This window comes from Rattus norvegicus, chromosome X, assembly GCF_021556685.1.
Source record: "Rattus norvegicus strain SHRSP/BbbUtx chromosome X, alternate assembly SHRSP_T2T, whole genome shotgun sequence".
NCBI classification, from domain to species: Eukaryota; Metazoa; Chordata; class Mammalia; order Rodentia; family Muridae; genus Rattus; species Rattus norvegicus.
In genome coordinates this window covers 63,297,391-63,323,395 of record NC_141554.1, presented here as the reverse complement: position 1 = coordinate 63,323,395, position 26,005 = coordinate 63,297,391, and the positions used below count along the sequence as shown (strand labels likewise).

Genomic DNA, 26,005 nt, shown 5'->3' with positions numbered 1-26,005 from the left:
AGTAATCCCTTCAACAGAAAAGTTAAACATGGGGAAAAAACCTTGATCTTGAAAGGACAAAAGTAATTCCATTTTGTCTCAAACTCCTCCATGCCCTCGGTCCTCCTTAACTTCTAAACAATTTGTTTCAACCCCATATACTCTTCCTGGGTAAAATACAAGAATTAGCCAATGTTGGGTGATGGGCAGTCAAAGGTACCTTGATTCTTATCGAATCTCCAGAGACCCTAATAAGGACAGCAGGTGCATTCCCAGCCTCCCAGATCAGGGCCTCACTTGCTCCAGCCCCCCACAAACTCCTGTAGAGAGGTTTAAGACACACCAGCCATGTAGAGCAATACCACAAGCCTCTCTTCCACAGGTAAGGATGTGTCCACAGGTTACATAGGCTCAAAACAGATCAGTCACAGAGGACAATGCCCCAAACCCCTCCTCCACAGGTGAGGATGTGACCACAAGTCACGTAGGCTTAAGACAGATCAGTTGTAGTTGGTACTTGTATTTGTAGCTGGTGACCCACCCAAAAAACCTATATTTAAGGATCGTGTTCAGAATTAAAGATGTGCAAGAATAACTCTGTCCTCTGACAGCTTCTGTGATAAGAGTTGTAACACCGCAGTTTGGGGAAGAGATCTGCTCTCCTGAAATCATCACAGTCAGAAGCTCCCCTGCACCTCTCACAAGTGGCTAGTCAGTCTCCTGCTGGCCCCACCTAGCCCAAGCGACCGAAGTGGCAGGCAGTAGCAGAAACAGAGGTGGAACAGGACCAGCAGCAGAGGCGATGGAAGCAGTCCCTTCTCCCTGCCTGAGTTCTCTACCGCTCACCTGAGAAGGACCAGAATGGGCAGCAGAAGCTTTCCCCCCTCCTTGCTCCACGCACCTGAACCCACACACCTAACTGGGCCAGAGATCTCCGTGAAGAGCACCCTGGTGCCAGAGCCCTAGAACTGGCACCCACAACCTGGTGCTCGAACCCACAACCTGCCTACATGGACAAATACTGTGGGAAGGTGAGCCCTCCTTCCCCAACTCTGGAGATCAGCAACCTATCCTATCCTGTTGTGCTTTTAATCAGTATCATTGCGTGGATTTGGACAAGCTGAAGGGCAACTGAAGCCTCCTGGCCAGAGCTACTCTTTGGTGTTGGCAGAAGGTCCCTCTAGCCCTTGTCTAAGTCCTGACAACCCGCAATGGGCATTGACAAAGATTCTGTATATAACCTCCTCTTAAAACAAAGAGAAATACTAGTAACGCAGCAGCCACTTAAAAAACACAGGGCAGCTGGCAGTTTTTAAATCTGCAGGAAGGCTTAGCATTTTGAATCTCAGTAGAGTCCCCCAAAGCAGATAGGCCAATGGAACATTCCCATTGGACAAGGTGTTTCTCCTCTTTTCTTTAAAAACCAGTTCACCACCACATAAAAATTCCCCAGACCTTGCTTCACCACTCCCTGAGTGGTATTCTGTGGTTTCCCACACCCTCACAGCCTGGAGGTGGTGTGAGGCAAGCGTGGTCAAACGTCCCATGTTCCATATACCCTAGTGGCCATGCCCTGTGTTGGGGCTGACACATGACCCCCACCCCCAATGCTTCAGAGGAGACACTAAACAAACCATCTGCTTCTTCCTGCCTCTCCCTCCCCCACCCAAGTGCAGGGCTCCATTTAAAAACAAAGGAGCATCTACCTGCCTCTCCCCTTACTCCACCTTCCCCACCCAATCTTATAAACCTTGGAGGTGGTTCTTACCACCCAATCAGAAAGAGCCAATGTCTCCTGATTAATAATAGACAGATCTTCATTATAATGAGATACATAAAGGCCTAGAAGCTTAGTCAATTAGTCTTTCTTCCCAGACACTCCTCCCTGAAAAAAGTTTTTAATCTCAGGCTCACCCTGAGAAGACCTGCCACTGTCAGGAGCTGTAGAAAAGTACTTCTCTTACAGAGCTGCAGAGTAGTCTCCTGTGGAAGGCCTCTCTATGTTCCCAGCTGGAGGTACCATTAATCCCAAGCCTACAGCCAACCTCTAAAAAACTCCCACCATGGGACCAGCTGGAGATAACCCCTTTTCTCTCCCGTACAAACTGTTCTTTGCACATTTCAGTAAGAAAACCTGTCCACAAGTACCAACTAATATTTTCTAGTGGATATATCAGGCCCTTATCACATTGCAAAAGACATAGATACACATACGCTGATGTCACAAAAGAATGACGTTTCTTTGTTATCTTCCATTAAGTGCTGAAAGAGTCTTGCTTCTTAGAAGCAATCTGAATAATACATGTACCCCCTTCAAATCTTATATATTCCAGTCAAGGTATACAACATGAACCAAAGACAAACAGGAAGCAGCTTTAAGAATGTGTCAACATCTTTACAGTCAATCATACCCAGATGAACTCTTCCAAGACTGGCAAGCTCTAGCAACAATCACCCAGGTAGTAGATACAGGTCTACCTCCTCAAGAGCCTCACCTCTGTAATCACTTAAAATTGGTAAACTTGCTTTCAGTGTCCTGATTACTGAAAAGAGTCCTAGATATTTACCATTTCAGCTGTACACAAATGTCCAAAAGATTTTGTGACTACTCACAGAGCGGGGGCAATTGAGTCTCCTCTCTGGCATCTGGCTCCTTAAATCAGCTCTGCACATGTAGGTGAGCTTGTAGTTTCCTTTTTTTTTCTTTTTTAAATTTATTTAATACTTAATAATAATTCTTTGGTTTCCGGGCAAACATCCCCCTCCCCCCTCCCCTTCCTTATGGGTGTTCCCCTCCCAACCCTCCCCCTATTGCCGCCCTCCCCCCAACAATCTAGTTCACTGGGGGTTCAGTCTTAGCAGGACCCAGGGCTTCCCCTTCCACTGGTGCTCTTACTAGGATATTCATTGCTACCTATGAGGTCAGAGTCCAGGGTCAGTCCATGTATAGTCTTTAGGTAGTGGCTTAGTCCCTGGAAGCTCTGGTTGCTTGGCATTGTTGTACATATGGGGTCTCGAGCCCCTTCAAGCTCTTCCAGTTCTTTCTCTGATTCCTTCAACGGGGGTCCTATTCTCAGTTCAGTGGTTTGCTGCTGGCATTCGCCTCTGTGTTTGCTGTATTCTGGCTGTGTCTCTCAGGAGCGATCTACATCCGGCTCCTGTCAGTCTGCACTTCTTTGCTTCATCCATCTTGTCTAATTGGGTGGCTGTATATGTATGGGCCACATGTGGGGCAGGCTCTGAATGGGTGTTCCTTCAGTCTCTGTTTTAATCTTTGCCTCTCTCTTCCCTGCCAAGGGTATTCTTGTTCCCCTTTTAGAGAAGGAGTGAAGCATTCACATTTTGATCATCCGTCTTGAGTTTCATTTGTTCTAGGCATCTAGTAATTCAAGCATTTGGGGTAATAGCCACTTATCAATGAATGCATACCATGTATGTCTTTCTGTGATTGGGTTAGCTCACTCAGGATGATATTTTCCAGTTCCAACCATTTGCCTACGAATTTCATAAAGCCGTTGTTTTTGATAGCTCAGTAATATTCCATTGTGTAGATGTACCACATTTTCTGTATCCATTCCTCTGTTGAAGCTCATCTGGGTTCTTTCCAGCTTCTGGCTATTATAAATAAGGCTGCGATGAACATAGTGGAGCTTGTAGTTTCCTAACCCACAGGGTTTAATCAAATATCTGGACAAGAGCATGTTATTCCCTCCTCTTAACCAGAGGTGCCCAGTCATGATCCACAGAGGTGGTTAAGAGAGCACAGGATCCCCTGAGTAAATTAGTCCTCCAGGTCCTCAATATGACAGTCCCTAGAAAGGTAGAGCACCCTGCTGTTTTGGACATACGTGTAGATTTTAGTCTGGCCGTTTAGGATTCCAATCACCTTTGAGTTCAGCAGGTCCATATCCCAGATGTGGTACTCTTTTAGAAGGAGCTTTAAGATCTTCTTTGGTGCAGCAGGGACATCAGTGTTTGATTTTCAAAGCCTAAATAGAGGTCTTTCATTTATCGTTTTATAGGACAGCTTACTCTGTTCAGAGATAAGGTAGCTGACCCAGCCTTTGAACTTCTCTTTTACCTCCTAAAGCAGGCCATCCACACAGATATATTCTGAAAGAAGTGTCTGAAGTCAGCAGGTTGATCAGTGTAAGAGGCTTCACCTCTTTTTTAGTGTAAGAATTGTGATATTGGCTCATTTCCTCAGGATCCTTGAAGAGCTTCTTGCATTCAGCAACCATGTGGGACAGTGGTGGCTAGGTTTTCATTCAGATCTTTCTGGACTGTTTGTCCAAACTCTCCTTTCATTGTATTACTCTAAGAGAATTATCTTGCTTCAGGGTGTTGAGGTGGAAGAGAGAAGATGCTAAGTGTGAAGTTAGGTTGGTGGAGCATCATCTGGTTTTCTTTCACAACCACTGTGACATTGCTCTGTTCATGTAGTCTGGAACCTTGATCCTTTTTAAGAATTTGAGCACAATCTCGCTAAAACCATGCTTGTTGGAAGGTGTTTATTTTTCCAGCAGGGCCATCAATTTCAGGAATAAGTCTTTTGCAGTAGGTTCATCTGGGCCACATACTGACAGTTAATCTGCAGAGATAGAGTTCAGTCTCAGCTTTTAGGGCTCTGAAAGCTGTGTCACCTCACCCTGTGCCTACTGCAACTGGACAGAGAAGCTTTTACCCAAGAGTTCCTCCTTTATTGAATATCAATGGGCTCTTCAAGCTCATTGAGGGAATTGCTTAGGCTATTCAGGTCGCTGAGTGTCCATAAGTCATGGTCCACATCCAGGTGCATCTGTTTTGGAGATGATGGGCAAGGAAACACAAAGTTCAGGTCTGAGTTCATCTCTCTCTTTTGAAACTTTTTGGTTGACTATCTTCTGCATCTGCTTCACATGGTAGTTATTGCTCTTCAGCTCAAGGGGGATGTTCTTATTCTCCAGGTTGGTTAGGTCTCCCAAGCTGGAGTAGAAGATGGAGCCTGGTATGTTATCAAAGATCCTTAGGTGGTTACTCACACAGCTGGAGGAATTGCATCACTTCAGTTCCTCTGGACTGTCATTGTTGTTTTCTCTCCACAGGCTGAGATGTCCAGGGCTATGTAAACTTGTAGCTCTCCAGTTCATAGTTCTGCCTTTGTCTCCCAAGGGGCAGAAATTGGCATTGGAGAGAGACTTAGGGAAGGTGTCAGCCAGGCTTGTGATCATTTACAATATGAACACTATGTCCTTTTGCTAGCTCTCACTTTTTTTCTTGTTTTTTCTTTTTCTTTTTACAGTTCTGCTCTATCACATTATTAAAGGTGGACTGAGAGTAAAGGTTGAAGCTCTCTAGATATATGCCCACCCACTTCTTACAGGTGCTGAAGCTCCATGTCCTTCTGACTGGGTATATGTTGACAGAACTGCTGGTCTCTGATGGGCTATTGCTACTGTAGGTCTATATGAAGTTAGACACACCCCATTTTTGTACCATGGGCACAGTGATGTGGTTGACATTGAGGGTTGATGTTTCAAAGCAGTTCAACTGCTTCAGCTTCTCACCCATATCCCCCTTCAGAATGGAAGCACTGATGGACAACCGCAGATTGGAAAGTCCCTTGTGCTTGCTGTGGTGGGAGCTCTTGAGCTTCAAGCTCTCCATCTATTTCAGCATGGCACTATGTCTTATACTTGGTGTTCCTGTCCTGGCTTTTCATAGTATAGCCAAAGCTGAGCAGTAACTTGGGAGAAAGCAGACTGGAAAACAGTCATATTTGCTTCAAAGTGGCTAGAGGAGCAGAAGCTGATGACAGAATTAGTTTGGGATGTCACAGAATTCTCACTTGGGCCAGTGAATGTGGACACTGTTGCCGGTGCTGCTGAGGCTTCTGAGAGAGGATACCTCCTGGTGCTCATTGAGACCACTCCACATGTATTCAGGCCTGTGACCTTCTGCAAGTGACAGTGCACTCTGGAGACCCAGGTATTGGACTTGCTTTATGGGAAAGACATCAAACTATTCAAGCCAGATTTACTGTCCCTCTGGAAAGTCCACTTGCTGCTTGTTGCACAAGGCTTATCTTCACTTGAATCCTAACTTCAATTCTGGTAATCTCCAGCTTTAACACTGAACATTTGTTTACTTATTTACTCACCTGCAGAAGAGCCTCAGTGGCATCTCTGTTCAAGAAATCATGTTCTCTCTTGAACAGAGAAATGCCAATGGGGAATAGAAGAACTTCATAAAGCTGTGTATAATGAGGGAAACCAGTTACCCTCAGCCAATCACAATCTTCCTTGGGTTCAATTTTTAGGGAATTTCTGTGTGTGCCAGTGAGTGTGTTTTTACTACTATATGTATTTCTGTGTAGGTCATGATTGACTGCTTACACAGCATGTATTAGACCCATAGCTTAAATCTGGTCCCACAGGGGTCTTTAATTATACCTTTTCATTGTATTCCTACAAAATGCTTATTTGATAATGGATTTATTTTAAAAGTAATTTTGTTACTTTTTAGAACTACTGACCAAATTTCTGTGAAATAAGGGATAATAATATGCTTAAATCAATTAGCATTTTGGTGATTTTTATATATTCATTCAATTGATAAATACCATTTAAATAAATGAAATTTCAGCTTGAGGTATACTATTTTTGCTTCTGATAATACAATGTTTGAAGATCATGAATTTTTGTTTAGATATACTGATTTGGTTAAGCTAATGACTTATTTTGTTATACTTAAGATCCTATATATACATGCATATATGAATTGCAAATATATTCAATTCATATCTAATAGATCAAGTTTAAGTCATCTTTAAATTATTTTAGTTACATAGCTAATGTACTGATAGAATATCAGAACCATTGTCCTCCCTATTCCCTATCATTTGTGGTTTTTAAAGTTATAATTACATTGGACATTAAGAACATTGTATTTGTTTATAATCGATTCATATATATTGTTCGTGTATGTCATATTTATTTAATAGAATTATACGGTAAAGGCGTTTTTGTTTTACTACTTTTTTCTGTCTCCAATGCATGCTTTTACTATTTCACATTTGCAAAACATAGTGCTGAATTTGTTCTAATTGAAATCTCCAAATGAATCTACTTTGATTTACTGACAGACATCTTGATTAAACTAAATCTTACTACTATTACTAAATCTTACTACTATTACTATTACTATCACCTTAGTATAAAAGAATCTCATGGTGTTTAAAACTAAAAAATCAAATCTGGATAAACAATGTGCTATTTAATTACTGTAATAGATGATTTTATATACCCATTAAACATTTAAACAGCAATGTAAAAGATACTGAGAACATTTCATAGAAAAATTAAAATCAGATGCAATTAGTTTGAGCCACTCATGCAAAACATTTCTTTTCTACCTAAAACTCAAGCCTCAAAGAAGAGATATTTATAGTAAGATATTTCAAACAACTTCTTCTTTTACTGGTTTAGCTTTTACCTGACTGAACAAAGGAGATTCTTGTCAAACACTTTTTTGCAACACAGGCTTCCAGATATTTTCAGGAATCATGGATACCATACTATAAATTCCAGAAGTGACATTCCTTTGTTCTATATGAGCAGGTCAACCAAATAAACAACCATGAATATAAATATGTAGTTGTGCATGTTAATGTAGCCTATAATCGCAGAATTCAGAAGGCTGAGGAAAGAGAATTATGAGTTCAAAGACAGTCTGTGCTACGTAGTGAGAATATGTCTCCATAGGCCCAAACAAATAAAGGGAATCATAGAGAGAGGAAAGTGGATAAAACTACTTTGCTTTTAAACAATTATAATGAAAACTTGAGATAATATATTTTAAGATGAAATATTAATATTACCAAATGAAATTTGATAACTGAATGCATACATTTGAATATTATAGTATATATGATATATGCTCAATTTCATGTTTTAAGGAAATAAATTAGAAATTCATGTTAAAATGTTAATGATTGTAATTACAATATTAACTGGTAAAAATTGTCACTTTTTTATGGAAATAAAATTAACCAATTTTTGTGCTTTAGTTTAATATATGAAGAATATTTCTAATATATTTGATATACATATTGATATCTACTAGGTAACCATTTAAAAGCACATTTAATTTTGAATGAAATGTTTATTGCATGTTCTTCCACCATGAAAACAAGAATGTATTTGTAGAGGATAGTATTTGTGTCATCTAGTAAAGAATCATGTCATAAAATATATAAGCAGGACCTAGAGCAATGGCTCAGAGGGTGAGAACACTGGCTTTTCTTATCTAGGTTAAGCTCAGGAAACTCATATGACAAATCACAACAAAGTGTAACTCTATTATCAGGGGATCTTATACCCTCTTTTAACCATCCAGAATACTAGGCACACATGTGGTTCACAAACACACATATAGACAAAACACTCATATATTTTGAAAACAAACAATCAAATAAATAAATGTTTTTGTAAATATAGAGCAGCTACAAATCAAGAATAGAAAATAGAGTTTCCTTTATTCATCTACACTGTGAAGTTGGGGCTGTCCTACAGACCTCTGTACCCATGACCTGTTCAGAGAAAACTGGTCTCTCAGGGGTGCTCTCGCTCCTAATCCCACAAGGGAGACCCCACTTTCACTGCAATAACTCTCATAAGAGGGACTCAACAGGAGCATAAGGCACAGTTCTCCCACTATAGCAAGCCCTGAATACCTCAACACAATGGAAAGGAAAGATTTCAGTTTAAAATCCCATCTCATGATGATGACATAGAACTTAAAAAGGGCATAAATAACTCCCTTAAAGAAATACAGGAGAACATAGCTAAACAAGTAGAAGCAATTAAAGTAGGAGCACAAAAATTCCTTAAAGAATTACAGGAAAACACAACCAAAAAGGTTAAGGAAATGAACAAAACCATCCAGGATCTAAAAATGGAAATGGAAACAGTAAAGAAAACACAAAGAGAGACAACCTGGGAGATAGAAAACCTAGGAAAGAGATCAGAAGTCATAGACCCAAGCATTACCAACAGAATTCAAGAGATAGAAGATAGAATCAACGGGGCAGAAGATAACACAGAAAAGATTGACACAACCATCAAAGAAAGTGCAAAAAGCAAAAATAAATCTAAGGATGATAGGTAGAGAAGAAAGCAAAGATTCCCAACTTAAAGGGCCAGTAAATATCTGCAACAAAATTATACAGGAAAACTTCACTAACCTAAAGAAGGAGATGCCCAAGAACATAAAAGGCTACAGAACTTCAAATGGACTGGACCAGAAAAGACCTTCCTACCCTGATATAATAGTAAAAACAACAAATGCACAAAACAAAGAAGGAATATTAAAAGCAGTAATAGAAAAGGGGTAAGCAACATATAAAGACAAATCAATCTGAATATCTATGCTCCAAATGCAATGGCAACCACAATGATAAAAGAAACTTTACTAAATCTCATATCTTACATTGTATCACACACAATAATAGTGGGAGACTTCAACAACCCATTGTCATCAATGGACAGTTCATGGAAACAGAAACTAAACAAAGACATAGAGAAACTAACAGAAGTTATGAACCAAAATGATTTAACAGATCTATAGAATATTTCATCTTAAAACAAAAGAAAATCCTTCTCAGTACCTCATGGTACCTTCTCCAAAATTGATCATGTAATCGGCAACAAGACTCAAGAAATCAGATAAAAGAAGACTGACATAATCCCAATACACCCCATCAGATCACCATGGACAAAACTGGTCTTCAGTCACAACAAAAACAACAGAAAGCCCACATACACATGGTAGCTGAACACTCTGTGCTCAATGATAACTTGGTCAAGGAAGAAATATAAAAAGAAACAAAAGAATTCTTAGAATTTAATAAAAAGGAAGGCACAGGATACCTGAAATTCTGGGAAACAAAGACAGCACTGCCAAGAGGAAACCTCATAGTTACAAGTGCCTGCAAAAAAGAATCAGGAGGGAACATATACTAACACTTTGCCATCACACCTAAAAGCTATAGAAAAAAAAAAAAAAGAAGCAAGTACACCCAATAGTAGTAGAAAATAGGAAATAATCAAACTCAGAGCTGAAATCAACCAAGTAGAACCAAAAAGAACTGTACAAAAATATCAACAAACCAGAAGCTAGGTCTTTGAGAAAATCAACAAGATAGAAAAACCCTTAGCCAGACTAAACAGAGGGCAAAGAGACAGTATCCAAATTAACAAAATCAGAAATGAAAAGGAAGACAGAACATCAAAAATTATCAGATCTTACTACAAAAGCTTACTTATACAGATACCAGGTATCAAAGTTAAATCAAAATCAGATAAACTAAATATTCACATAATCCGTAAAGAAATAGAAGCAGTCATTAAAGGTCTCCCAAACCTTTTCTAAGGCCCACGACCAGATGGATTTATTGCAGAATTCTAAGGAACTTTCAAAGAAGACCTAATACCAATACATTCAAACAATTCCAAAAAAAAAAAAAAAAACCAAAAACAAAACAAAAAAAAAAAACAAAAACAAAACAAAAGGAACACTACAAATCCATTCTTTAAAACTATAAGTATGCTTACAAAGAAACCACACAAAGACCCTCCAAAGAAAAATAACTTCAGAACAATTTCCCTTATGTATATAAATGCAAAAATGCTCATAAAATTTTCACAAACTAATCCAAGAACTCAATAAAACTATTGTTCAACATGATAAAGTAGGCTTCATCCCACGAATGCCGGGATATTTTTATATAAGGAAATCCAGCATGTAGAAGAATGCAAATTGAGTCATTCTTTTCTTCTTGTACAAAGTTGACATCCGATTGAATCAATGACCTCTATATAAAACCAGATACACTGAAACTAATAGAAGAGAGAGGGGGGAAGAACTTTGAACACATGAGAATAGGCAAAAATTTCCTGAACAGAACATCATTGGCTTATGCTCTAAAATCAAGAATTGACAAAGGGGACCTCATAATAGTTCAATGCTTCTGTAAGGCAAAGGACACTGTCAATAGGAAAAATATGTCATCTGACAGATTGGAAAAGACCTTTACCAATCCTACATCTGATAGAGAGCTAAAATCTAATATATTCAAAGAACTTAAAAGTTAGACTCCAGAGAACTTAATAATCCTATTAAAAATGGCGTACACAGCTAAACCAAAAATTCTCAACTGAGGAATATCAAATGGCTAAGAAGCACCTAAAGAAATGTTCAACATCCTTAGTCATCAGGGAAATGCATATTGAAACAACCCTGAGATTCTACCTCACACCAGTCAGAATGGCTAAGATCAAAATTCAGGTGACAGCAGATGTTAGCAAGGATGTAATGAATGAGGAATACCCTATTTTTAGTGGGATTGCAAGCTGGTATAACTACTCTGAAAATCAGTCTGGAGGTTCCTGAGAAAAGTGGACATAGTGCTACTTGAGCACCCAACTATACCACTCCCACACATATACCCAGAAGATATTCCACTACATAACAAGGGCACATGTTCCACTATTTTCATAGTAGCCTTATTTATAATAGTCAGAAGCTGGAAAGAACCCAGATGTCCTTCATCCGATGAATGGATATAGAAAATATGGTACATTTACACACTGGAGTACTACTCAGCAATTAAAACCAATGACTTCATGAAATTCTTATACAAATGGATGGAACTAGCAAATATCATCCCAAGTGAGGTAACCCAGTCACAAAAGTACACACATGGTATCTACTCACTAATAATGAATGTTAGTCCAAACACTTGGAATACCCAAGATAAAATTCACAGACCATATGAAGCTCAAGAAGAAGGAAGATAAAAATGTGGATGCTTTAATCCTTCTTAGAATGGGGAACAAAATACTCATGGGAGGAAATACAGCAACAAAGTATGGAACAGAGACTGAAAGAAAGGCCATCCAGAGACTGCCCCACCTGGGGATCCATACTCATCCCATATGCATCCACCAAACCCAGTCTTTATTGTGATGCCAAGAAGTGGTTGCTGCCAGTAACCTGATATGGATGTTTCCTGAGAGGCTCTGCCAGAACCCTATTGATACAGATTAACATGCTCACAACTATCCATCAGACTGAGCATGAGGACCCTTATGGAGGAGTTAGAGAAAGACTGAAGGAGCTGAAGGGTTTTGCAACTTCATAGGAAGAAAAACAATATCAATTGTCAAGATCCCTCAGAGTTTCCAGGGACTAAACCTCCAATATATATGTGGGTACCCATGGCTCCAGCTGCATATGTCGCAGATGATGGCATTGTTTTGCATCAATATGAGGAGAAGCTTTTGGTGCTGTGAAGGCTTGTTTCTGCAGAGTAGGAGAATGCCAGGGTGTTGAGGTGGGTGTGGGTGGTTGGGAAGGGGAGCATCCTTATAGAACCAGTGGGAATGGGAATGGGAGAGGGGGAAATGTTAAAGGGGATAATAGTTGGAATGTAAATACATAAAATACCCAATAAAAATGAAGGAAAAAAGAAAAAAGAAGAGAAAATAGAAATTAGAATGAAATATGAAAGCTTTACACATCTAAAGGATAAGACAAGAAAAAAAATAGATGATAACACGATAGAAAAAACTTATACCCATGAGTAAGGCAAGGAAGGAGCTATGAATTCAACAAGCTAAAGTTCGGTTAGGACACAGTTGCATCCATACCAAATTGTTTCTCAATATTCCTAGGCATTTTTCTTATGCCCTCAAATTTGAGACCATCATATCGAGACACTGTAACTGGCAAACTGATATTGTATCTCGCCTAAACGCTTTTTCAGAAAAGTAGGGGAACTATTGTCCATAATGACTTTCTTTATATAAAACAATACTCTCTGCTTATCATGAGATTTACTCATTTGAGAGCATTGACACCCACTCTGAAAACAACAAACAAACAAAGCTATAGAAATGTTATGTACAAAGAGTAAGAGTATTTTCCTCTATACATTCCCTAAAATGTTTATTCATTTTTTACTTCAGTGTTCAAAAACAATTGGATATATTTAGCTATTCAAACAAAAGCAGATTGCAATATTTAAGTGATGTCTTAGTATTAGATAGTGATTATTTTTATTAGAATTTCAAGTGACTCACTGTTATGTGTCTTACCGATAGCAAAAGTAGAAGAAATGATAGAGTATAAAAGCTTAAAATATATTTCAGTACATAGCACAGTAACCTGGATAGGAGACAGGAATAATCCTTTCCAAGATTAGAAGGCTTTCAATGTCTTTTTCTAATTTTGATTTTAATAGGGTCACCAAGTAAAGGGGAAGTTTCTGATTTCTTTGAAGACTCAGGTTATAATATGGTTTGCTGAGGAAGACAAGCAAACGAATAATTTGTTAATGCAGACACATGAAAAAATTTGGTGAAGAATACATAGGGAAATGATATTTTGCTATAGCAAATTAAAAGAATGTATGATGCATAGACAGAATATAAATATGACTCCACAAATAGTAGGAACTTGAGAATTGTTTCAATTTGTTCTACCTCAATAGTCTTCACTAAAGACATGCATGTATTTGTTCACTTACATTGCATTGCTGAGCTTAACTTGTGGTGACTTTATAGAGAGAAACTCATCAACAAACTCTCAAGATTCCTGTGGCTTCCTGCTGCTTCTCCAGACTTTGGATGATTGGTGAGTTTCTGAAAAAGTGTATAGTATCTGCCTGTAGTGGCTAGTCCTGGTTGTCAACTTGACTATATCTGAAATGAACTACAATCCAGAATTAAAAGACTCGCCTGTGATTCTGATCTTGAGGCTGGGAGATATAAGTTTCTGTCCTGGATCTTGGCATGGAGATCTTGAGGCATAGTGGCAATGAATCCCAGAAGACTAAGGGAAGGATATCTCTGAGTTCAAGATCATATGGAACAAAGCAAGTCCCAGATCCAGGCATGTTGGTACACACCTTTAATCTAGGACACCTCTTCTGCTGGAGACCTACATAGGACATTGGAAGAAGGATTATGTTCTTTTCTTTGACTACCTGCCTTGTGGGACTGAGCTTAAATCCTTGTACTTCCATTCATAGCTGCTGACCATTCTGGGGAGTAGGACTACAGGCTGCAAGTCATCAACAAATTCCCTTACTATATAGCGACTACCCATAAATTCTGTGATTCTAGAGAACCCTGACTAGTAGAGAAGTTGGTACTGGGAGTGGTTCTAAAGGAGCAGAAGTATAAGGATGAATATTTTAAGTATCTGCAGTTGGTTTAATAATTCACCAGCACCTTCAACTATGGAATGCTCTTCAGATACTCCTTCTTCTGGAAACTGAGAGAATATTGAAGGCCTGTGGTTGAAACTATATTTCAAACTTAAAGAAACTAATATCTTTGATAATTTTGATGAATTAGGTGATTAGGTATACAAAACTTATAAGTTGAGGTAAAAATTGGAAAATGATTTTTCTGGCTTGTTGATCTTAATGCCTCTGGAAAACTAGATGAAGGAAAGGAATGAGCTATATGATCAAATCAAATGGCTACAGATGCAAGTAAACAATCTAAAGTTTTCTAAATGTGCCCTTGAAGAGAATCTTCTCTCCAGCAGTCATAATGCTTGAGTTGCAGAAAATCAAACTGAAGCCCTCATTATAAGGTTGGCTGATCTACAGCAAAAATTCAAGTCAGCCTCAGAGGGTGTCTGCAGTTAAAGTAAGTGGTACTAATTGGCAAAGAATGGAATCTTATAACTTGGGATGGGGATGTGTGAAGACCATGTTGAAGCTAAGACTTTTGAATCTTCAGATTCTCAAAGGTTTACCCCAGCTAAGGAAGTAGTTCACTCAGCCCCACCCCTTGAAATAATGCCCTTTTCACATGAGAAAATTAATCCCTCAGCGTCTGATAAACCAGCAGTGACTTTCTTTGAAGAAAATGCCAAACAAGAAAATATTGATGTTTCTAAAGGCCCACCAATAGTTTCAGACTCAAATAAAACAAATCAGACTCAAACAAAATAGGCCACTTGAGGAGAGGTAGAAAGTGTAGTCCATAAGGAAATGTGCTACACTAGTAAGGAGCTTAATAAGTTTACTAATTCCTTCAAGCAGAAGTCTGGAGAATATATGTAGGAATAGATTTTTAGGGTGCAGGATAATGGTGGATGGAACATAAAACTAGATCAGGGTGAGTTTATTAACATGGACCCTCTGAATGGAGATTCTAAGTTTAATATGAAAGCTCACACAGTTAAAAAATGTGTTAGAAGTTTGTTTGAATGGTGTTTGAAACTTTTATCAAAAGATGGCCTACTGAAAAGGATTTGGAGATGCCTGATATCCCTTGACTTAGTGTTGATGAAGGTATTTTAAGGCTCAGAGAAATTGCAATGATAGAGTGTATACTTTGTGTAGAACCTATTCCTCCACAGTGGGAAGGCACAGAAGATATGGCCTTCATGAAGCCTATAAGACAGACACTGTTGAGAGGGGGATCAGCAAATTTGCAGAGCTTTGTTCTTGCCCTTTTCCTTGTTTCAGACCTTAGAGTTGGAGATGCAGCTGTTCTATTAGATGAATTAAATGCAATGGGTCGAATTACCAGAGAATTACCAGGTGATTGTAGTTATTATAATGGACAGCATAGACAAAGTAATGTTTATAATGATATAGCCCATAATGGTCATCACAGGAGAGGTGAAATTTATAATGACATGACTCATTTGGACCTTCGGTACTGGCTAATCCATCATGGTGTTTGCAGGCATGAAATAGATAGGAAGTCTACTGCATATCTGTTTGATCTGTATATGCAAAAAATTCTCAAACAAATGAAAGAAAGGCTACACTGGATAGTGGCAAAAGGCAATCTCAGCCCGTGAATCAATTTCCAGACTTGAGCCAATATGCAGACCCAGAACCCCTTGAATGAAGGGATGGCCAGGTTTCCCCTGAGGAAGGATCTTGATAAGACCCTTAAAAGTTTTGCTGTTAGCCTATCTCCAGTTCTTCCCCAGAGGGATCTATGGCCTTTTACAAGGGTAACTGTACACTGGAGAAAGGAAATAATCAGACTCTCCAGGGTCTGTTGGATACTGGTTCGGAATTGATGGTGATCTCATGAGATCCCAAGAAACACTGTGGCACTCCAGTAAAAGTAGGGACTTATGGAGGACAGGAGATTAATAGAGTTTTGGCTGATGTCTGATGCACAATTGGTCTAGTATGTTTCCTAACACATCCTGTGGTCCTATTCCCAGTTTCAGAATGTATAATTTGGGTACATACTCTTAGAAATTGGCAGAATTCTTACATTGATTCCCTTTACTTTGGAGTGTGGGCTAAATGGCAACCTTTAGAGTTGCCTCTGTCAAATAAAATAGTGAATCAAAAGCAATATTGTATTCATGGAGGAATTGCAGAAATTACTGCCACAATCAAGGACTTGAAAGATGAAGGGCTTGTGGTTCCCAACAAATCTCCCTTTAACACATTTCTGGCCAGTGCAGAAGACAAATGGATCATGGAGAATGACAGTTGACTATCACAAAATTAAGTAGTAACGCTGATTGCAGCTGCTATACCAGATGTAGTTTCATTATTTGAGCAAATTAACACATCTCCTGGTATCTGGTATACAGCTATTGATCTAGCCAGTGCCTTCATGCAGTTTCCTAAGAAATTTATATTTATTTATTAATGGCCCTATCTTCCAGAGTTTTTGCTCATAAAATTGCAGTGGTGTGTCTTTGCCACTTACCTGCAGATAACAAAATAAATGAAATTTGAGAATCATAAATAAGATTTTCTGCCTTTCTTATGCACAGGCAATATTATTTTTTTCTGTTAGTAATTCAAATTAATTATTTCAATTCACACTGTACCTTCCTTCTTTTCTCCACCATTTACCTTTCTTTTCCTTGTTTATTTAATTACATTAACAAAATAAAATTATGTCTGTCAATCACATAAAGTTCAAGACAAATATATTCCACAGTGGAAACACATATTTTAGTAATCTCAGCTGAATGCTTAAATGTGTGGAAATCTGAAGTAAAATAGTCTGTAGTTTGAATCACTAAATTTAATATCGCGGTTACCTCCTGTTTATTACTTATCTCATGACTATGATTAGGAACTATAAAAATTTCTTAAGTACAGATTTAGTGCACAAAATCTATTTATTTATTTGTTATTGGATATGTTTTGTTTACATTTCAAATGTTATTCCCTTTCCCAGTGTCCCAGCCATAAGCTCCCAATCCCATCCCCCTCCCCTTCTTCTATAAGAGTGTTCCCCCTCCCCAACCAGTCCCCATTCCTGCTCCCCCAACTTTCCCCTGTATTGGGGGGTCCAGCCTTGGCAGGACCAAGGGCTTCTCCTTCCAATGGTGCCCAACAAGTCCATCCTCTGCTACAGATGCAGCTGGAGCCATGGTTCTGTCCATGTGTTCTCTTTGGGTAGTGATTTAGTTCCATTTTAAGAAGGACTGAAGAATCTGTACTTTGGTCCCCTTCTTTTTCTTTTTTTTTAAAGATTTATTCATTTATTATATGATTTATTCATTTCTTATATATAAGTACACTGTAGCTGTCTTCAGATACACCAGAAGAGGGCATCGGATCTCTTTACAGATGGTTGTGAGCCACCGCGTGGTTGCTGGGAATTGAACTCATGACCTCTGGAAGAGCAGTCGGATGCTCTTAACCGCTGAGCCATCTCTCCAGCCCCTTTGGTCCCCTTCTTGAGTTTCATGTGTTCTATGCATCTAGGGTAATTCAAGCATTTGGGCTAATATCCACTTATCAATGAGTGCATACCATGTGTGTTTTTCTGTGATTGAGTTACCTCACTCAGGATGGTATTTTCCAGTTCCATCCATTTGCCTACGAATTTCATAAAGTCATTGTTTTTGATAGCTGAGTAATATTCCATTGTGTAGTTGTACCATATTTTCTGTATCCATTCCTCTGTTGAAGGGCATCTGGGTTCTTTCCAGCTTCTGGTTATTATAAATAAGGCTGCTATGAACATAGTGGAGCATGTGTCTTTGTTGTATGTTGGAGCATCTTTTCGGTATATGCCCAGGAGAGGTATAGCTGGATCCTCAGGTAGTATAATGTCCAATTTTCTGAGAAACCTCCAGATTGATTTCCAGAGTAATTGTCCCACCTTGAAATTCAAGCAACAAGGGAGGAGTGTTCTTTTTCCACATCCTCACCAGCATCTGCTCTCATCTGAGTTTTTAATCTTAGCCATTCTGACTGGTATGAGTTGGAATCTCAGGGTTGTTTTGATTTGTGTTTCCCTGATGACTAAAGATGTTGAACATTTCTTTAGGTGCTTCTCAGTCATTTGATATTCCTCAGCTGAGATTTCTTTATTTAGCTCTGTACCCCATTTTTAGTAGGGTTATTTGATTTTCTGGTGTCTAACTTCTTGAGTTCTTTGTACATTTTGGATATTATCCCTCTATTGAATGTATGATTGGTAAAGTTCTTTTCCCAATCTGTTACTTGCCATTTTGTCCTAATGTCCTTTGCCTTACAGATGCTTTGTAGTTTTATGAGGTCCCATTTGTCGATTCTTGATCTTAGAGCATACACCATTGGTATTTGGTTCAGGAAATTTTCCCCAGTGCCCTTGTGTTTCAGGCTTTCCCCTACTTTTTCTTCTATTACTTTGAGTGTATCTGGTTTTATGTCGAGGTCATTGATCCACTTGGACGTAAGCTTTGTACAGGGAGATAAGAATGGGTTTATTTGCATTCTTCTACATTCTGACCACTAGTTGAACCAGCACCATTTGTTGAAAATGCTATTGTTCATTCACTGGATGGTTTTAGCTCCTTTTTCAAAATCAAGTGACCATAGGTGTGTGGGTTCATTTCTGGGTCTTCAATTCTATTCCACCGATGTACATGCCTGTCTCTGTACAAATACCAGTTTTAATCACTATTGCTCTGTAATATTGCATGAGGTCAGGGATGGTGATTCCCCTAGAAGTTTTTATTATTGAGGATAGTTTTTGTTATCTGTTTTTTTTTGTTATACCAAATGAATTTGCAAATTTCTCTTTCTAAATCTATGAAAAACTGAGTTAAAATTTTGATGAGGATTGCATTGAATCTGTAGATTGCTTTTGGCAAAACGTTCATTTTTTACTATATCAATCCTGCCAATCCATGAGCATGGAGGTCTTTCCATCTTCTTAAATCTTCAATTTATTTCTACAGAAGCTTTAAGTTCTTGTCATACAGATCTTTCACTTGCTTGGATAGAGTCACACTGAGGTATTTTATGTTATTTGTGATTATTGTGAAGGGTGTCATTTCCTTAATTTCTTTCTCAGCCTGTTTACCCTTTGAGTAGATGAAGATTACGGATTTGTTTGAGTTAATTTTATACCCAGCCACTTTACTGAAGTTATTTTTTAGACTTAGTATTACTCTGGTGGAACCTTTGGGGTAACTTAAGTGTTTGATCATTTCATCTGAAAATAGTGATATTTTGACTTATTTCTTTCCAATATTTATGCCTTTGATCTTTTGTTGTTTGATTGCTTTGGCTAGGGCTTCAAATACTTTATTGAGTAAGGAGAGAGAGAGAGAGAGAGAGAGAGAGAGAGAGAGAGAGAGAGAGAGAGAGAGAGAGAAGCCTTGTCTAGCCCCCATTTTAGTGGAATTGCTTCAAATTTCTCTACATTTATTTTAATGCTGGCTATTGGTTTGGTGTATATTGCTTTTACTGGGTATAGGTATGGGCCTTGAACTCCTCATCTTTTCAAATCTTTTATCATGAACGGGTGTTGGATTTGTGAAATGCTTTCTCAGCATCTATTGAGATGACACTGTTTTTTTTTTTTCTTTGACTTTGTTTTCATAGTGGATTGTGTTGATGGATTTTTGTATATTGAACAATCCCTGCATCCCTGGGATGAAGCTTACTTTATCATGATGGATGATCGTTTTGATCTGGTCTTGGGTTCTGCTCGTGAGAATTTTATTAAGTAATAGAATCTATTTTTATTTGTCATCCTGTATGATGGAGTCTTCACTGTTTTGGTTTTTCTGATTACCTGTTTATAATGTCTCAAATAGTATATGTTGTAAAATTATATTCTCATATACTTCAGGGCATTTTTTCCTTTCCCTTTCTTTCTTTCTTTCTTTCTTTCTTTCTTTCTTTCTTTCTTTCTTTCTTTCTTTCTTTCTCTCTCTCTCTCTCTCTCTCTCTCTCTCTCTCTCTCTCTTTCTTTCTTTCTTTCTTTCTTGTTGTTTTGTTTGATACAGGATCAATATATATAGCCTGGCTCTCCAGGAACTCAATATGTTTGGCCTCAAACTTACCAAGATTAATCTACATGCTTTGGACTATTCAGTGTTGGGATTAAAGATGTTTGCCACCATGTCCAGCTATGGGCCATCTTTTCTTACAGATAGATGAAACATTAAATGCTTGCCCCTTGAGAAGATTTTACCTTTCTTTGGTGTCCTTTGAGGACTTTTCTATCAAATATAACATTAACAGGCATCTTTTGTTGTAGTGTCAGTGTATAATGGATTATCATCTGTAATTAAACTTCAAGCAACTGAGTATAGGACATTGCCTAAGAACCAGGTATGGTGATGTGTTCCTATAATCCTACTACTGGACTATCAGAGGTAAGAGAACTGTAAGTTTGTAAGCTTAGACGAAACATTGTGACTCTTTGTCAAAATACGGACAAAATAAATGTCCCATTAAACCATATGTACATGTGAAGCAGGGTTAACAGTGCATCATCCCAGTCATAAATTTATATACTTTAGTGTTCCTGAACACATCTTTTTTTTGAAGTTAAACCATTTTTTTTATTTATTAACTTGAGTATTTCTTATATGCATTTCGAGTGTTATTCCCTTTCCCGGTTTCCGGGCAATCATCCCCCTAATCCCTCCCCCTCCCCTTCTTTATGGGTCTTCCCCTCCCCATCCTCCCCCCACTGCCGCCCTCCCCCCAACAATCTAGTTCACTGGGGGTTCAGTCTTAGCAGGACCCAGGGCTTCCCCTTCCACTGGTGCTCTAACTAGGTTATTCATTGCTACCTATGGGGTCAGAGTCCAGGGTCAGTCCATGTATAGTCTTTAGGTAGTGGCTTAGTCCCTGGAAGCTCTGGTTGCTTGGCATTGTTGTACTTTTGGGGTCTCAAGCCCCTTCCAGCTCTTCCAGTTCTTTCTCTGATTCCTTCAACGGGGGTCCTATTCTCAGTTCAGTGGTTTGCTGCTGGCATTCACCTCTTTATTTGCTGTATTCTGGCTGTGTCTCTCAGGAGCGATCTACATCCGGCTCCTGTCGGCCTGTAGTTCTTTGCGTCATCCATCTTGTCTAATTGGATGGCTGTATATGTATGGGCCACATGTGGGGCAGGCTCTGAATGGGTGTTCCTTCTGTGTCTGTTTTAATCTTTGCCTTTCTATTCCCTGCCAAGGGTATTCTTGTTCCCCTTTTAAAGAAGGAGTGAAGCATTCACATTTTGATCATCCATCTTGAGTTTCATTTGTTCTAGGCATCTAGGGTAATTCAGTCATTTGGGCTAATAGCCACTTATCAATGAGTGCATACCATGTGTGTTTTTCTGTGATTGGGTTACCTCACTCAGGATGATATTTTCCAGTTCCAACCATTTGCCTACAGATTTCATAAAGTCATTGTTTTTGATAGCTGAGTAATATTCCATTGTGTAGATGTACCACATTTTCTGTATCCATTCCTCTGTTGAAGGGCATCTGGGTTCTTTCCAGCTTCTGGCTATTATAAATAAGGCTGCGATGAACATAGTGGAGCACGTGTCTTTTTTATATGTTGGGGCATCTTTTGGGTATATGCCCAAGAGAGGTATAGCTGGATCCTCAGGCAGTTCAATATCCAATTTTCTGAGGAACCTCCAGACTGATTTCCAGAATGGTTGTACCAGTCTGCAATCCCACCAACAATGGAGGAGTGTTCCTCTTTCTCCTCATCCTCGCCAGCATCTGCTGTCACCTGAGTTTTTGATCTTAGCCATTCTCACTGGAGTGAGGTGAAATCTCAGGGTTGTTTTGATTTGCATTTCCCTTATGACTAAAGATGTTGAACATTTCTTTAGGTGTTTCTCAGCCATCCTGAACACATCTTATTACATAGCTAATTTTGCTGGATCTGAAGCATACTGTATGCTTTGAACAGATAAATTTACATTGTTATTTGGTATTTCACTGAAGTCATATAGAAACCATGAAGGTTCACACAGATGGAGACACCAGTATTTTATATTTATATAGTACATATCCATATCATTGACCATGACAAATGTGTGACATTTCAAGAAAATCTTATATTTTGTTTATAAAGCTTTGTTACTCTCACTATATAACTTAACATTTAATTAAGGTAACAGTCTAATTAGACACATTGCTCAAATGAAAGTTCTACTGCTAATGTATCCAGAGTTATCTGTTAGGCATTTTCTGCAATTAACTGTGTTCTTTCCATATTTAGCCAATTTTGACTACTAGCAACAAATACTGCTAAATTAAAAATCAAAGTCATTTTCTTAATTTTGGCATTATCTTTTAAAATTAATAATTAGGATATGCTTTCTGCTTTGTAATGAATATTTCAGCTTACTTTAGACTTGCATGCTTAAGAGCATTAAGATGCACTTGTATCAAGTCCTCTGCCCCCGCCCCGTGTGTGTGTATGTGTTTGTGTGTGTGTGTTTGTGTGTGTGTGTTTGTGTGTGTGTGTGTTTGTGTGTATGTGTGTGTGTGTGTGTGTGTGTGTGTGAGAGAGAGAGAGAGAGAGAGAGAGAGAGAGAGAGAGAGAGTGTCTTTGGTTATCATAGGAAAGCACAGATTATGATGACTCTGGGTTTTATTAATATAATAACAATTTACTTAAACTGTGTGATACTAGGCTGTTCAAATCCCAGTGTTGGTTTAAAACCCATGGCTATGAGCAAGACAAATATATAGATGGTGGCAAACAGCATCTTTTTATTTTTCTAGCTCACTGCTAATGTTGTCTATTTGTGACAAGATGTGAACAATAGCACAGATTGATTTTTGGAAGGCATTCCCATGTGGAGAAGTCACTTACTGAGTGCATTTATGATAACCTATTGTTATTCTGTGAGAAATATCCATTTATTTTGTGATGTGCTCTGAGTTCTTAAATGGAAATAAGACATCTGTCTCTATTCCCATTTTTCAATTCTTCAAACTAGTCTTTTGTCTTCCAAAGATACTGGATTACGTTCTGTTTATTGTTCAAGCTCAAGGAAATGATTTCTGACATATTCACTTGTTTCCATGCAATAAAAATGCCAATATTCTTCATGTCAGAAAGCCATAGCAGGAATTGCCATTTTCCGGGAACATTTATAAACCATACAATCGAATAGCAGTGAAAGTAGATTACCATGTTTCTACTCCAAGGTGTATTGGAAAATAGCTCAAATTAAATTGAACCTTTCCAAGCTTCTGTTTTGATTTAGAGAGTGAATGATGTTCTCAGGTAGTATTAGCTAAAAGTTAGTTCAAAGAAGGACCTAAATATCCTGAATATTTTTGTTCACACTTATTTATGTTTCAATAAAAACCATAGGTCCTAAAGTGGAAGGCCAGGAAAAAACTGCCAAAATGTATTTCATGGTATCGTGACAGTTCTCCATCAAGATTTCCTCTCATCAGTAGCAAAAGCAGTGACAACTAATGTATCACATTTGCAAAACAACAGTAAGAGAATACTGGGATATGTATCACATGAAAGCACAAAGGGAACAATTTTGAGAAGGGAAGGATGGCAATTAATAAGAGCAAAGTGTAATTAGATATGCATGAAAATGCCACAATGGAACCAAATATTTTCTATGCCAACCACAAAGTAATTTTATAAGAAACTAATGTGAAAGTGATTCATTAAGGGCATATTATCAGGAGAGGCTGTTAAAGGAATGGAGGCATTTTACAATGAAAGATAAATAAACTGAATAAATATGTACATTGTGGGTAATATCAGTTTACTCCAATATGTGCTTTGAATTAGAAATTATATCTCAAAGATATCACTAGACATGATAGAGCAGTTTTACATTTTCCCTACTGATCATAGTTAACATACTTCAACTTTTTACGTGCTCGGGATAGTTCAACTAGCACAATGTTAGTTCTTAAGAGAAAAATGAGAATGAAATCATGCCACCCACGCATTGTTATATACATCTGTAATTCTATCATTTGTTATTCTGAGGTAGGAGTGTTTCTGCTAGCCAAAAAGCAAGGTATATATAGGCTACTAGTTGATTACCCCAGTTGGCTTGAGCTAAAATAAGGGAAGTAAGGAAAAAAAACAATAGGTGAGAGAAATTTTTACAGAAATTAAAAGGTGGGGTCTAAGGGACTAAGAATAGCCACATGAAAGACTTATGGTAGGTACTAATTTAACTCTCAATTCAAGGGCCGTTAGAATACCGAAAGAAGCTACAACTGAAATTTAGAGCCTACTGATAATGACTGTAGTGGCTGTACTAAATTTTGACAAATGAAACAAAATTTTAGTGATCAACCTATATTAGTCAGGATTCTCTAAAGAAGCAGAACTGATAGAGCGATTAAGTATTAAAATGGTATTTATTAGTTTGGTTTTTAGGATGCACTCCAGGTAGTCCAACAATGGCCCTGTTTCATATATGAAGAGGCTGGATGAAAGATGGTATGCACTCCTGAACTTAGGAAACTCCCCCTCACTGAGACAAAACATTGACCATCCAGATAAAGTAGTTCATTCAAAGCTAAACCTTATGTTCTTAAAGATATCCAAACAAAGACTCATTTCTGAAAAACTACAAAAATCCTTTGCCCCAATGTCCACTCTTCTACAAAACCGTGGATAACTTCTCCATCTCCACCTGGCAAGATCTTCATTTCCTCAGGAAGGTTGCTTGCCCATTTTAGTGATAAAAGTGCTATTTATTTCTTGAGGTCAATTTCTGTCTCCTTCATTTTCATGTGACTTAAATCTCTAACACTGATAACCTAGTTCAGTCAATGAGGCTGTATGTCTCAGCAGTCTCAACCTGGTGCTATATGCGTAGGAGATTTCTAGATAACTGTTGTTCTTTGGTCTATGTTGGAATCCTGAAGTAGTAAGTTGTAATAATAGATTATCTTGTCACCAAGAGAGAAGGGAAATAGACAAAATATAAAAGATTCCTTTTAGGCCATTCTGTGTGAGGTGTCACCAGTGAGTTTGGCCCAGGTTTAAAGTAAGTCTTCTTGCTTGAAATAATCTGATAATGAATATCCTCCCAAGTGTGGCAATACTCAGGTTTTAGTTGATGCTAGATGTAGTACAGTTGAAAAACAAGATTAGCCAACACGTGATTGAGATTACTCTTGGAGATCCTATTATTAAGTACTGTGAAAGACAACTTTAGACCAACTATACTAACTTGCTGTATTTTTTATAAATCTGCTAACTTTTCTCATGGTTTGGGCTCTATTTTTTATATATAGAATTCCCAAGAAATGTGTCATTTCTATGAATAGAAGAACAATTTAAAGTTTAAAATTTTGCCTCAATAATTCAAAACTAGATAAAACATTTACCAAAACACTTTTTAAAAGTTAGTATACTTCTGTCATTAATTAATTATTTTTTTATTAACTTGAGTATTTCTTATATAGATTTCGAGTGTTATTCCCTTTCCAGGTTTCCAGGCAAAAATCCACCTCCCCCCTCCCCCCTCCCCTTCCTTATGGGTATTCCCCTCCCAATCCTCCCCCCATTGCCGCCCTCCCCCCAACAGTCTAGTTCACTGGGGGTTCAGTCTTAGCAGGACCCAGGGCTTCCCCTTCTACTGGTGCTCTTACTAAGATGTTCATTGCTACCTATGTGGTCAGAGTCGAGGGTCAGTCCATGTATAGTCTTTAAGTAGTGGCTTAGTCCCTGGAAGCTCTGGTTGCTTGGCATTGTTGTACATATGGGGTCTCGAGCCCCTTCAATCTCTTCCAGTTCTTT

General features: G+C 38.3%; 2 pseudogenes; both read right to left on the bottom strand.

The window, feature by feature from the left end:
• Window positions 1-2,482: 2,482 nt before the first annotated feature.
• On the bottom strand, window positions 2,483-4,352 carry Dlc1-ps1 (Dlc1 Rho GTPase activating protein, pseudogene 1; annotated as a pseudogene).
• A 36-nt stretch (window positions 4,353-4,388) lies between these two features.
• Window positions 4,389-6,418, bottom strand: LOC147998237 (rho GTPase-activating protein 7 pseudogene; annotated as a pseudogene).
• Window positions 6,419-26,005: the final 19,587 nt, after the last annotated feature.